Consider the following 14439-nt stretch of genomic DNA (forward strand, 5'->3'; position numbering starts at 1 on the left):
TGGATTGTGGAGGGTGATTTACCTGAGTTATCATGTTGAGTGAGCATGTGGACGCTTGAATAATCTGGAGAAGCGATTGGACAGGGTACGAGCTGTGGATAGAGAGAGAAGTTGAGTGAGAGAGAGAGAGCAAGCGAGAATGAATAGGGAAAATGAAATAGAGGGAGAGAGAGAAAGACAGAGGGAGAATGAAGGAAGAAGGAGAAAGAGGGAGAGAGGCCACAGTATGAATAATTCACGAATATGAACTGCTAAATTTTCTGTAACTATTATAGTGAAACTGTGAGTTGAAGGTATGATTACGATTTTGCTAGATTGGGTGAGATTTACTGCTGGACTCACTCCCTGTGTGTTACTCCGGTCATATCCTCAACCTGTTTTAGTGAATATTCCTCTTAATTATTTCTGAACTGAGTAAATAACTTAATGGAAGCAGTTATTTACCGAATGAAATGGTGCTTCACTTTGTTAGCTTTACAAACCCTTCAGGACCTGCCTCCTCCCCAGTTCCCAAATGTCATTTTGTTTATATCACTCCAATCCACTCTCTGGCTCAGCCTCCATCGGCCTCTTCCCGACCTAAAACTGTCTAGCACTCACCACAGCGGCACTCGACATTTTCACTTTTCGGGTCAGCCCACGTTAACTCTCTTAACCAAGAAGTAAAAAACAGCTTCCCTGCTCCTCACTTACTCGGCCATTGGTCTGGAGGCTAAACTGGATTTAAACCATTGGATTCCTTCTTTGAAAAACCCTTTGCCCTTCCACCCTGGCAGCGCGCCCTCACCTAGACCTTCCACTGTATCCAATGATCATTTTATTTCACCTTTATTTTTACAAATCAATTATTGATAAATGTGTTCAAAAAATATTCTGACCGAAATGCTGGATGCTGCAACAAAGCTGTCAATTTAATACTAGATCATGTCAAACTTGAGGTCTGTTTTAACTTGAGGTCTGGCCATTAATATCTCTGCATCCTTTTCTATCTCTTTCAGTTAACCTGGTGGCGATTCTGATCCTGTCCCGAGGAAAGTGCGGTCTCTCCAAATGTGTCACTCACTACCTGGTGGGAATGGCAGTGTCTGATCTGCTTGTCATTATCACAGATCCTATTTTGAGGTGGATTCCAAGTCTTTATTTCACAGATTCATTCCTGTTCATTACTCCCATCTGTAGTTCAATTTATTTCCTGATTTTTGCAACCACAATGATTTCTGTCTGGTTGACAGTCGCTTTCACATTTGATCGATTTGTAACCATTTGTTGTGAGAAGCTAAAGACGAAATATTGCACTGAGAAAACAGCAGCTGTGGTTATCGGAACAGTAAGTGTGCTGTGCGCTTTAGAAAGTCTTCCCTGGTACTTTACAATCGAACCTTTATATATAATTGATAATGTTCCCTGGTACTGTATCTCCCAGGAAATATTCAATACTTCCCCCGCATGGAGCGCGTTTGAGTTGTTTCATCGCGTTTTAACTCCTTGTGTCCCGTTCTTTCTGATTTTGCTGCTCAATGCTCTGATTGTGAGACGTATTTTAGTGGCCAGTAGAGGCCGCAGGCAACTCCGGGGCCTCAGCAGTGGACAGAATCACAATGACTCAGAGATGGAGAATCGAAAGAAATCTATTATTTTACTGTTTAGTATATCTGGCAGTTTTATACTGTTGTGGGTGACGCAGGTCGTATTTTACATCTATCAGCGAATTACAAAACAATATCCTTCCTCCACCAATGACCCTCTTTATATCACAGAATACACAGCAGGAATGCTGCAGCTTCTCAGTTCCTGCACCAACACGTGTATTTACGCAGTGAGCCAGACTAAATTCCGAGAAGAGCTGAAAAAGATCCTGAAATACCCACTTAATCTAATTGTTAAGTTAGTTAAATCATAGAAAAAGTGAATATTTCGTGTTTTAGCACTAAGATCCGCTCCAGACTCCACAATCTAAGCTCAATACAGGGTTATAAATTTTCTATTCACAGTCCAGAGCCCGAATATGATTGTACACTTGATTTTGTAATACTTTATGAAAAATTGGACCTACTGAGAGCGGTTATCTTTTCAGAAGGCACAAGAATGGTTTCTCAAAAATGACGGTGCTGAAGAGCACAGCTGACCATTAATTGAAGCAGCTCTTAATCAAAGGGGCTTCCGTTGGATTGATGACAGAGAGAGAAGGTAGTGTACTGATAATATTACTGAGCTACTAATCCAGAGGCCCATGTTAATTATTTGGGAATGCAGGCATACCTCACTGCATTGCTGCTGGAGGAATTCAGATTCAATTAATTAATAAATGCTGGAATTGAAAGGTGGTCTGAGTAATAGTGCCATGAAATAAAAAGCTTAATTGTCGAACAATATTCTTATGGAGGATGCGCCGGCATTGGTTAGCACCGCAGCCTCACAGCTCTAGCGGCCCGGGTTCAATTCTGGGTACTATCTGTGTGGAGTTTTCAAGTTCGCCCAGTGTCTGCGTGGGTTTTCTCCGGGTGCTCCGGCTTCCTCCCACAAGCCAAAAGACTTGCAGGTTGATAGGTAAATTGGCCATTATAAATTGTCACTAGTGTTGGTAGGTGGTAGGGAAATATAGGGACAGGTGGGGATGTTTGGTAGGAATATGGGATTAGTGTAGGATTAGTATAAATGGGTGGTTGATGGTCGGCACAGACTCGGTGGGCCGAAGGGCTTGTTTCAGTGCTGTATCTCTAATCTAATCTAAAAAATCTATAACAATGGGGAGAGAGTACCAGAGAGAAAGAGGAAGAGATTGGGATGGAGAGCGTCAGTCAGTGTTCCTGCAAAGCTGTGTGCAGCAGCCTGGAAGATACCATGCATGTCCTGTTTCATGAAAAATAACACACGTCTGCAAGTATTCTTCAAATATTTAAAGGGGCAGCACACAAAAAGAAATAACTGGACATGCACAGCAACTAGATTTTCTGGGAGCATTGGAGCCAGCTGTGGTTCTGTGGGTAATAATCCTGCCTCTGAGTTATACGTTTGTGGGGTTCAGGTCAGAACACAAAATCTAGGCTGATGCCACCCAACAGAAAATCAGAACAGACAAGCGAGACTCAGAAAAGGAAACTTGTGTTAAATTTGTGAGCTTCGCATTTTGGAATGTTCGAATGTTTGAGTAAATATTTAATATTTGGCGATGATAACAAACTTGGAGGAGATGCAATGAGTGTGGATGATACCAATCGACTGCAACAGGACATAGATAGGCTAGCAGAATGGGCAGACAAGTGGCAGATGGAATTTAATACAAGCAAACGTGAGGTGATGTATTTTGGCAGAAGTCATAGGGAAAGCTCATATGGACTTAATGGCACATTTCTAGAGAGTGTGCAGGGACTGAGGGACCTGGGGATACATGCACATACATCTTTGAAGGTGGCAGGACATATTGAGAATGTAGTCAGTAAAGCCTAGAGGATCATGGGCTTCATAAAGACAGGTGTTGAGTGCAAAAGCATGGAAGTTCTGCTGAACATTTAGAAAGCTCTGGTTAGGCCACAACTAGAATATTGCATCCAGTTCTGGTCACCACATATAAGGAAGGATGTGAGGGTCCTTCAGGGAGATCAGTGGAGATGGTAATTCTAGAGAGGGGAGGGTTAAGCAAAGTGGACTGGAAACAGCTACCTGAAGGTAAATGAGTGTCAGAGCAGTGAGAGTTTGTGAGGGCTGAGAACAAATATTTTCCCACAAAGACAAACAGGGTGAGAGTCACAAATCTAGAGCACCTTGGATGTCAAGGATCAAACAAGGTGGGAAAAGGCACAAAAGGGAAGCTTATGTCAGATACTGAGAGCTCAATACCACAGAATGCCAAGAAGAGTGAAGAAAGTGCAGAGGTGAAATTAAAAAGCAAATTAAGAACGCAAAGAGATAGTCGGAAAATAATATTACCAAGTAAAAGTAAGGAAAACACAAAGATGTTTTATAAATGTATGAAGAACAAGAGGATAACTAAGCATAGAGTATTCGGGACCAAAAAGGGAATGTGTGTATGGAGGTTTGGGCATGGTTCTTAATGAACACATGTGTCTGTCTTCATAAAAGAGGGGAACGTTGCAGACATTCTCGTTAAAGAGGAGTGTGAAATATTGGATGGGATAAACAGAGTGAAAGGGGAAATATGAAGGCATTTGGTATCTTCGAAAGATGGATAGATGGTCAGGCCTGGACGCATTAGAATCACTTCAGAGAAGGTTCACTGGGCTGATTCCGGGGATGAAGGGGTCGTCTTATGAGGAATGGTTCAACAGGTTGGGCCGATACTCATTGGAGTTTAGAAGGATGAGAGGTGATCTTATTGAAACAGACAAGATTCTGAGGGGACTTTACAGGGCGGATGCTGGGAGGATGTTCCTCTTGTGGGGGAGTCCAGAACTAGGGGACACAGTTTAAAAATAATGGGTCTCCCATTTAAGACTGAGCTAAGGAGGATTTTGTTTCTCTTAGCAGGTGGTTAGACTTTGGAATTCTCATCCCCTGAGAACAGTGTAGGTTGGATCATTGAATATATTCAAGGTTGAGTTAGATAGCTTTATGATCGACAAGGGAGTCAATGGTTATGGGGGGCAGGCAGAAAAGTGGAGTTAAGGCCACTATCAGATTAGCCATAATCTTATTGAATGGCAGAACTGGCTCGACGGGCTGAACGGCCTACTCCTACTCCTATTTCTAAAGGTCCTGGATATATAATGGACGGTTTTCTCTCCACTTTTTAAGCCATTTTTTATAGCAGATACAGGGCCATGTATAATATAAGCAAAGACACATTCTAGTGCTGAGCTAACTAGTGCATTGTTAACTGAGACTAGTGTAAAGGGTATCGATGATACAGAATTCTAAATATACACTCAGGGGAACTTTTTTAGGCCAGTACGTAGCAAGGCCAACAAGAGATGGGTCAATCTTACACTTAGTTTTTGGAATGAAGCTGGGCCGTTGGAAGGTGATTTGGAAAAAAGTGGACTGGAAGAAGCTACTTGAAGGTAAATCCGTGTCAGAGCAGTGACAGGGAACCCAGTTTCACATTGTACCATTTAGACTAGATTGACTCTCCCAGTCTTCCTTCCAAAATCCATCACTTCACATTTCTCAGCATTGAAGTTAACCTGCCATGTGTCTGTCCAATTCACCAGACTGCCAAAAGCTTCCTGAAGTTTGCTACTATTCTCTTCACTGCTAACTACATTTCCAAAGTTTTGTGTCATCTGCAAACTTTGAAGTTCTGCTCTGTAAACCCAAGTCAGTTCATTAATTTACATCAAAAAGAGCAGTGGTCCCAATATAAACCTCTGGGTGACACCACTCTACACCGCCCTTCAGTCTGAAACAACCGTTGACCACTACTATCTGTCTTCTGTCTCTTACCCAATGACATAACCCCTCTGTCACTGTCCCTTTAATCACAGGAGCAACAATATTGTGAAATAGTCATAAAAGAGGGAGATGAGGCAGACATTGTGGTTATGGAGGAGTGTGAAATATTGGATGGCACAAAGAGAGTAGAATGATACCTGGACTCCAAGGGTTAAACTAAGAGGGAGAATCACAAACCAGAGGAAACAGTTTATAAATGAGATCTAGGACAGTCTGCTGTGATCTCACCGAATCACAGAATTCTCCAGCACAGCAAGAGGCCAGTCATCCATCGTGCCCGTGTGGGCTCAATGAAGTTCTCCCCGGTGTCCTGGCCAATATTTATAACACAACCAAAATCACTAAAACAAGGTTCTGCTCATTATCACATTACTGTTTGTGGGAGCTTGCTGTGTACAATTGGATGTACCGTTGTACATCTCTACCCAGTCTGAGAAACAACCGTTCACAACTATTCTCTGCTTTCTGTGTCTTGGTCAATGTTAGATACAGAGTAAAGCACCCTCTACACTGTCCCATCAAACACTCCCAGGACAGGTACAGATGGGGGTTTGCTGCTGGTTCAGTGGAGTGTTGACTGCTGATTGCAGCAACGAGCCTCAGCTTAGAGTGCTGGTGGCAGTTGGAGGTTGCAGAGGTGGAGAGAGGAGCTGCACTGAGCAAGGGAGAACAGCTACAACTAAGCAGAGGTGAAGCTTCAACAACAATCACCACTAAAGAGAAGACATATACTTTTTTTTGGAAACAAGGCTTTGTCTGGAGGTGGGTGCTGAACACCGGTAATCTACTTTGGACTACTAGGGGAGGAACAAGTGGCTGGAACAACAAGGGGAGGGGCTGCCAATTCAACAGGAATCTGTGCTGCTGCACAAGCACACAGGGGAGCTCCCTCCCCACCCCAATTGCCAAGACTGGGTCAGCTGAAGCTGCCCGGCTAAACAGACGGAAGGGGACAGATAATGCCTGGACAGCTTCAGCTGACCCAGTCGAAGACGACACCCCAACTAGAAGACCGGAAGACCAAGTTCAAAGACTGTTTTAAGTGTGCTGTGAGCACTACCTCCAGGAAGCAAGTCATCCCTTACAGCCTGCCTTTGCCTCTCCTCTATCCCCTCAACCTCTCCCCTAACCAGTTGTTTGTTTGCTTTGTTTTAATACATATTCAATATTTTCGGTGAATCGCTGATACTTGGTGTGCAGGCCCACAATTTGGGGTGGGTTTAGCTCTTAGACCCATGGCAAGCCCCTCATCACCGGTGGCGGGGCCCTCTACTGCCTTTGCAGCTGCAACTTCTGTGGGTGCCCACGTGGCCCCGTCACCCTTTAAATTACTAACATCCAGCCATGGGGTGAAGTGCTATCCCCATGCCAACATGTCGATTGAGGCCTGCGAAAAGGCAATGGCCGAGGTTGTCGGCCCCTCGGCCATTGTTGCGGCCTCAAAGATGTATGGGAAGGCTGTTTTGTTTTTGAGGACCGAGTGGGCGGTGTCATTGGCACTGAGTAAAGGGCTCACTGTTGGGGGGACCGTCCTGCCAGTGGACCCTCTGGGGGCCACTGCGCATCGGAAAATGTTGTCCAACGTCCCACCCTTCATTCCCAGTGAGCTCCTCCTCCCCCACCTGCACCATCTGGGGAAGGTGAGGTCGGGGATCACCCCAGTCCGGCTTCTTCTTCCGGAACACAGCCTCCAATATGTCTACCCCTTCCGCCGCCAGTTATTTATGCAGCTGGCGCTGGAGGAGGACACGGAGAGTCAATTTAATGTGGAGTTCCAGGGGATGGCCGACCGCGTCTTTTGGACCTCGGACGGGGCGCGGTGCCACGTCTGCAAGGGGGTGGGGCATGTTCGTAGGAACTGCCCCAACCTCCCGGCCGCCAGCTCCACCTCGGCGGCCCAGGGTGGTTCCACAGCACCTCCTCCCACTCCCCCCACACATCCAACAGACACTGTGCAGTCGGTTCCGGAGGCTGTGGTTTTCACAGCCTCCAGCGGGGAGGGGAGTGCCCGTCCGAGTGGAAGGAAGATGCGGAGGCAAAAGAAACATCAAGAGGCGCGTCTCCTGGACACATTGAAACAACCCGAGCCTGAGCTCAGCCCAAAGCCCCTTCTCAAGGAATCCACCTGTCCCAGGGCTGGGCTCTGGCCCAGGGTGACTAAAAAGAAGGAGGGTGCGGAGGCAGAGGCCTCTGATGAGATGGAGGTCTCTGTGCCTCTGCGCCCTCATGGGAAAAGGTGGAGAAGGCACCCCTCCACAGAGGTAACGAGGGGCCCTGAGGCGCAGGGCCCATCTGTTGGATGGAAGCTGCCTCCTGTTTCGGGTCCCCAGGTTTCCCCTACCGTCACTACCAAGGCGGCAAAGTCCGGGCAGGAGGTCCCTATTCATCAGGATGGAGGGGAGGGGAAGGCCCCGGTACATGAGGCCCCTCCTGAAGGAGTAAGTGGGGCCGTGATTGTGGTGGGGGAGCCTGAGGACGCCGCCCAATCTGCCACTGCTACTGGGTCGGGTGCCCTGAGTGAAAGGGAGGGCGACGCCCCAGAGGGTCAGCCCTCCCTGCCGGAGTCCACCACCAACCAGGAGACACCCAACCTGGTGAAAACTGAATGCTGCCCCATCTGCTGTGCCTGTGGCTGCTGGAGGAGCGGGAGATGGCCTCCTCTCTCCACATCCGGTCTGGGCTCCGGCTGGATTTCCGGAGTCGGGAACATCTGTCTCCCCTGGACCGCTCATTGGCCTGGGGATGGAGGTGGAGCTGGGTCCTGAAGTGCTGGAGCCCACAGGCTCCGGTTTCACAGTTATACCCAGAGAGGACTTCTGCGGTGGGATCATGATGGAGGCAAGACCAGCTGGCGCGGCCGGGACGTCCGCCCCACAGTGTGTGGTGGATGTGTCGGCCACTGGCGGTAACGACCCGGAGGAGGATGGGGATTCGGTGTGAGGCAATGAGGATGACCTTGATTCCATCGCCAGTGAGGTGGTGGAGTCCCTCGTGCCTCCCACCGAATCTCCTCTCATCCCCACGGCGGAACTCCAGAATTTCCTCGTGGTTTGCAGGGGTTGCCACAATAAAGTTCAGCTGGCCCTCGACCGTTGGTTGAATCTGGCGCTGATCACCCAGTCCGTCCGTGCCGCCCTTAAGAAAGTGGGCAAGCGCGCGGGCGTGAAACTGGTTGAGAGGCGCCGTTTTAATGTGTTCCTCAATGGGTTGCTGTGGGAGTGGAGGGCCAGGTGCACTTCCACACCCTCCTCACAGTGAAGTGTAGGTGACGAGTTTTAAGTACCTTTAACATGAAGATATCCATAGCCAGCCTCAACATCAATGGCAGCAGGGGGTCTCATCGCAGACTTCACAATCTCTCAGTCCTCAGGGAAGGGAGATATGCGGTGAGCTTTCTGCAGGAAACCCACACCGTTCCGGGAGACGAAGCCACCTGGCTCCTGGAGTGGCAGGGTGGGGTCTACATGAGTGACCTCAGCCCTATTTCTAGTGGGCTGGCTATCTTGTTGGCCCCGACTTTTCAGCCGGAGATCTTGGGGGTCAAGGAGCTAGCGCCAGGCCGCTTGCTCCACTTCGCCATTCGCCTGGGGAGTGTGCCACCCCACTTTGTGAATGTCTACATGCCCAGGCCCGGCGCGTTGCAAGCGTGCTTCTTTGCTTCTGAGCTCCATCGATAGCGGCGAGTGCATCATCCTCGAGGGGGATTTTAACTGCACCCTCGAGGTGGGGGATCGCTCCAGTCCTGATCCATCTTTCCCAGAGGACTGGTCAGTCGGTCGCCTTTCTCTCCCTCGATCAGGAGAAGGCATTCGACAGGGTGGATCACGAATACCTTTTCGGGACTCTGCGCGCTTTCGGACTTGGGCAGCATTTCGTGGCCCGGGTCCAACATTTATACACCGCCGCAGAGTGTCTTGTCAAAGTTAACGGGTCGTTGACGGCGGCACTTTGCTTTGGGAGAGGAGTGCGTCAGGGATGCCCCATGTCTGGCCAATTGTATACCAACTGCGTGGAGCCCTTCCTGTGTCTGCTTCACAGGAGGTTGACGGGATTGGCTCTGCGCGAGCCGGCCATGCGGGTCGTCCTCTCGGCTTACGATGACGACGTGCTACTCGCGGTCACAGATCCCGTTGACTTGTGGAGGATGCGCGACTGCCAGCAGACCTTTTCTGCCGCATCCTCCACGAGGATCAATTGGGAGAAATGTCCCGTTCTCCTGGTGGGTCAGTGGCGGGTGGACTCCCTGCCGGAGGAGATTACACCTTTTGCGTGGAGCACCACGCACCTTCTCTATCTGGGAGTCCACCTTCGCCCCGCTGAGGTAACCTGGACGGCAAATTGGCAGGAGTTGGAGACGAAAGTCACCGCTCAGCTGGGGTGCTGGACAGGACTGCTCTGAGTGCTTTCCTACAAGGGTCGAGCGCTGGTCATAAACCAAATGGTGGCCACCATGCTGTGGTACCGGCTGGTCACTTTGGCCCCGCCCCCTGCATTTGCCAACAACATCCAGAAGAAACCCGTCGATTTCTTTTGGGGCAAGAGGAAACACTGGGTCTCTGCTGCGGTCCTGAGTCTCCCGATTGAGGAGTGTGGCCAGTCGCTGGTGTGTGTCCGCACCCAGGTTGCGACTCTCCGCCTTCGGACCCTGCTGAGATACCTGTACGTCGAGCATCCTCCGAGATGGTGTGCGCTGGCGACGTATTTGCTCCGCCAGTGTCACTGCCTTCAAGACAGGTATACCGTTTTGGATACTGTTGAGGGAGATGGCTCACCAGTGGAAGGCAGCAGTAGCCAGGTTCATGGCACCGTTGCTGGCTCTGCTGTTCGGCAGGGCGGGAAAAAGAGTGGAAGGGCTATAGTCACCGGGGATTCGATTGTAAGGGGAGTAGATAGGCGGTTCTGTGGTCGAAAACGAGACTCCCGAATGGTATGTTGCCTCCCAGGTGCACGGGGCAGGGATGTCTCAGATCGGCTGCAGAACATTCTGAAGGGGGAGGGCGAACAGCCAGTTGTCGTTGTGCACATAGGCACCAAAGATATAGGTAAAAAACAGATGAGGTCCGACAAGCAGAATTTTGGGAGTTAGGAGCCAAGTTAAAAAGTAAGACCTCCAAGGTAGTAATCTCAGGATTGCTACCAGTGCCACGTGATAGTCAAAGTAGAAATGAAAGAATAGTCAGGATGAATGCGTGGCTTGAGAGATGGTGCAGGAGGGAGGGGTTCAGATTTTTGGGACATTGGGACCGGTACTGGGGGAGGTGGGACTATTACAAATTTAACAGTCTACACCTGGGCCGGACTGCAACCAATGTCCTTGGGGGTGCTTTTGCTAACGCTGTTGGGAAGGGTTTAAACTAATGTTGCAGGGGGATGGGAACCAAATGAGGTCAGTGGACAGTAAGGAGGTAGTAACTAATGTTTGTAAGGAACTATATAATGAAGTCAGCATGACTAAGGGAAAGAGTAGACAGGGAGCAGTTGATGAACACAAAGGGACTGGTGGTCTGAGGTGCATTTGTTTTAATGCAAGAAGTGCAGCAGGGAAGGCAGATGAACTCAGGGCCTGAATTAGTACCTGGGAGTATGATGTTATTGCTATTACTGAGAATTACGTGAGGGAAGGGCATGATTGGCAACTAAATATCCCAGGACATCGATGCTTCAGGCGGGATAGAGAGGGAGGTAAAAAGGCTGGAGGAGTTGCAGTATTGGTCAAAGAGGATATCACAGCTGTGCTGAAGGAGGGCACTATGGAGGACTCGGGCAGTGAGGCAATATGGACAGAACTCAGAAACAGGAAGGGTGCGGTAACAATGTTGGGGCTGTACTACAGGCCTCCCAACAGCGAGCGTGAGATAGAGGTTAAATATGTAAAGAGATTATGGAAAGATGGAGGAGCAACAGGGTGGTGGTGATAGGAGATTTTAATTTTCCCAACATTGACTGGGATTCACTTAGTGTTAGAGGTCTAGATGGAGCAGAATTTGTAAGGAGCATCCAGGAGGGTTTTCAAGAGCAGTATGTAAATAGTCCAACTCGGGAAGGGGCCATACTGGACCTGGTGTTGGGGATTCAGCCGGGCCAGGTGGTTGAAGTTTCAGTAGGGGACTACTTCGGGAATAGTGATCACAATTCCGTAAGTTTTAGAATACTCATGGACAAAGACGAGAGTGCTCCCAAAGGAAGAGTGCTAAATTGGGGGAAGGCCAACTATACCAAAATTCGGCAGGAGCAGGGGAGTGTAGCTTGGGAGCAGCTGTTGGAAGGTAAAACAACATTTGATATGTGGGAGGCTTTTAAAGAGAGGTTGATTAGCGTGCAGGAGAGACATGTTCCAGTGAAGGTGAGGGATGGATGTGGAAAGATTGGTGAACCATGGATGACAGGTGAAATTGTGAGACTAGCTCAGAGGAAAAAGGAAGCATACATGGGGTCGAGGAGGCTGAAGAAAGACGAAGCTTTGGAAGAATATCAGGAATGTAGGACCAATCTGAAACGAAGAATTGAGACGGTTAGAAGGGGTCATGAAATATCTTTAGCAAACAGAGTTAAGGAAAATCCCAAAGCCTTTTGTTCATGTGTAAGGAGCAAGAGGGTAACTAGAGAAAGGATTGGCCCACTCAAGGACAAAGGAGGAAAGTTATGCATGGAGTCAGAGAAAATGGGTGAGATTCTAGGCGAGTACTTTGCATCGGCATTCACCGAGGAGAGGGACATGATGGATGTTGAGGTTAGGGACAGATGTTTGATTACTCTGGGTCATGTCCGCATGGGGAGGGAGGAAGTGTTGGGTATTCTAAAAGGCATTAAGGTGGACAAGTCCCCAGGTCCGGATGGGATCTATCCCAGGTTACTGAGGGAAGCGAGAGAGGAAATAGCTGGGGCCTTAACAGATATCTTTGCAGCATCCTTAAACACGGGTGAGGTCCCGCAGGACTGGAGAATTGCTAATGTTTAAGAAGGGTAGCAGGGAAAATCCTGGCAATTATAGACCGGTGAGCCTGACGTCAGTGGTAGGGAAGCTGCTGGAGAAGGTACTGAGGGATAGGATCTATTCCCATTTGGAAGAAAATGGGCTTATCAGTGAAATTCAACATGGTTTTGTGCGGGGAAGGTCATGTCTTACCAACTTAATAGAATTCTTTGAGGAGGTGACAGGGTTGATTGATGAGGGAAGGGCTGTGGATGTCATATACATGGACTTCAGTAAGGCGTTTGATAAGGTTCTCCATGGTATGCTGATGGAGAAGGTGAAGTCGCATGGGGTCCAGGGTGTACTAGCTAGATGGATAAAGAACTGGCTGGGCAACAGGAGACAGAGAGTAGCAGTGGACGGGAGTTTCTCAAAATGGAGACGTGTGACCAGTGGTGTTCCACAGGGATCCGTGCTGGGACCACTGTTGTTTGTGATATACATGGATGATTTGGAGGGGGGTATGGCTGGTCTGATTGGCAAGTTTGCAGACGACACTAAGGTTGGTGGAGTAGCAGATAGTGAAGGGGACTGTCAGAGAATACAGCAGAATATAGACAGACTGGAGAGTTGGGCAGAGAAATGGCAGATGGAGTTCAATCGGGGCGAATGCGAGGTGATGCATTTTGCAGGATCCAATTCAAGAGTGAACTATACAGTAAATGGAAAGGTCCTGGGGAAAATTGATGTACGGAGAGATTTGGGTGTTCAGCTCCATTGTTTCCTGAAGGTATCAACGCAGGTCAATAGAGTGGTCAAAAGGACATGCGTCATGCTTTCCTTCATCGGACGGCGTATTGAGTGCAGGGGTTGGCGGGTCATGTTACGGTTGTATAAGACTTTGGTTCGGCCACGTTTTGAATACTGCGTGCAGTTCTATCGCCACATTACCAAAAGGATGTAGATGCTTTGGAGAGGGTGCAGAGGAGGTTCACCAGGATGTTGCCTGGTGTGGAGGGCGCTAGCTATGAAGAGAGGTTGAGCAGATTAGAATTATTTTCATTAGAGCAACGGAGGTTGAGGGGGGACCTGATTGAGGTGTCCAAAATCATGAGAGGTATAGACAGGGTGGATAGCAAGAAGTTTTTTCCCAGAGTGGGGAATTCAATTACTAGGGGTCACGAGTTCAAAGTGAGAGGTGAAAAGTTTAGGGGGGATATGCGTGGAAATTTCTTTATGCAGAGGGTGGTGGGTGTCGGGAACGTGTTGCCAGCGGAGGTGGTAGACGCGGGCACGATAGCGTCTTTTAAGATTTATCTAGACAGATACATGAATGGGCAAGAAGCAAGGAGATACAGACCCTTAGAAAATAGGCGACATGTTTAGATAGAGGATCTGGATCGGCGCAGGCTTGGAGGGCCGACGTGCCTGTTCCTGTGCTGTAATTTTCTTTGTTCTTTGTTCTTTGACACGCAGCTCCCGGTGGAGTCCATTAGTCGCGCTTCCCTGAGCGAGTTGCATGTCTTTTACCGGGGTGGCACAGTGGCGCAGTGGTTAGCTCCGCAGCCGCACAGCTTCAGTGACCCGGGTTCAATTCAGCTACTGCCTGTGTGGAGTTTGCAAGTTCTCCCTGTGTCTGCGTGGGTTTCCTCCGGGTGGTCTTGTTTCCTCCCACATGCCAAAGACTTGCAGGTTGATAGGTTAATAAGCCATTATAAATTGCCCCTAGTAGAGGTAGGTGGTAGGGCAATATAGGGACAGTTGGGGATGTGGTAGGAATATGGGATTAGTGTAGGATTAGTATAAATGGGTGGTTGATGGTCGGCACAGATTTGGTGGGCCGAAGTGCCTGTTTCAGTGCTGTATCTCTAATTAAACTAAACATCTATTCATGGTCGCCTCAAGTCAGGGCGCAACCTCGACGGTGGAGGAGAGTGCCTTGGCTGTCCGGGCGGCCGACTCCGGGGACTGTCCGGCGGGCCGAGGAGTAGCCGAAACCCCCGGGACGCCCCGAACTGCGGGTGGCGAGGGGGCTCGGGAGTGCGGAGTGATCCCGGCCGAGCTGACCGCCACTCGGCTGGAACTGCTCATCGGAGCCAGGCCCCGAAACGCTCCTC

The sequence above is a fragment of the Heterodontus francisci genome, unplaced genomic scaffold (assembly GCF_036365525.1).
Source record: "Heterodontus francisci isolate sHetFra1 unplaced genomic scaffold, sHetFra1.hap1 HAP1_SCAFFOLD_124, whole genome shotgun sequence".
Classification (NCBI taxonomy): domain Eukaryota; kingdom Metazoa; phylum Chordata; class Chondrichthyes; order Heterodontiformes; family Heterodontidae; genus Heterodontus; species Heterodontus francisci.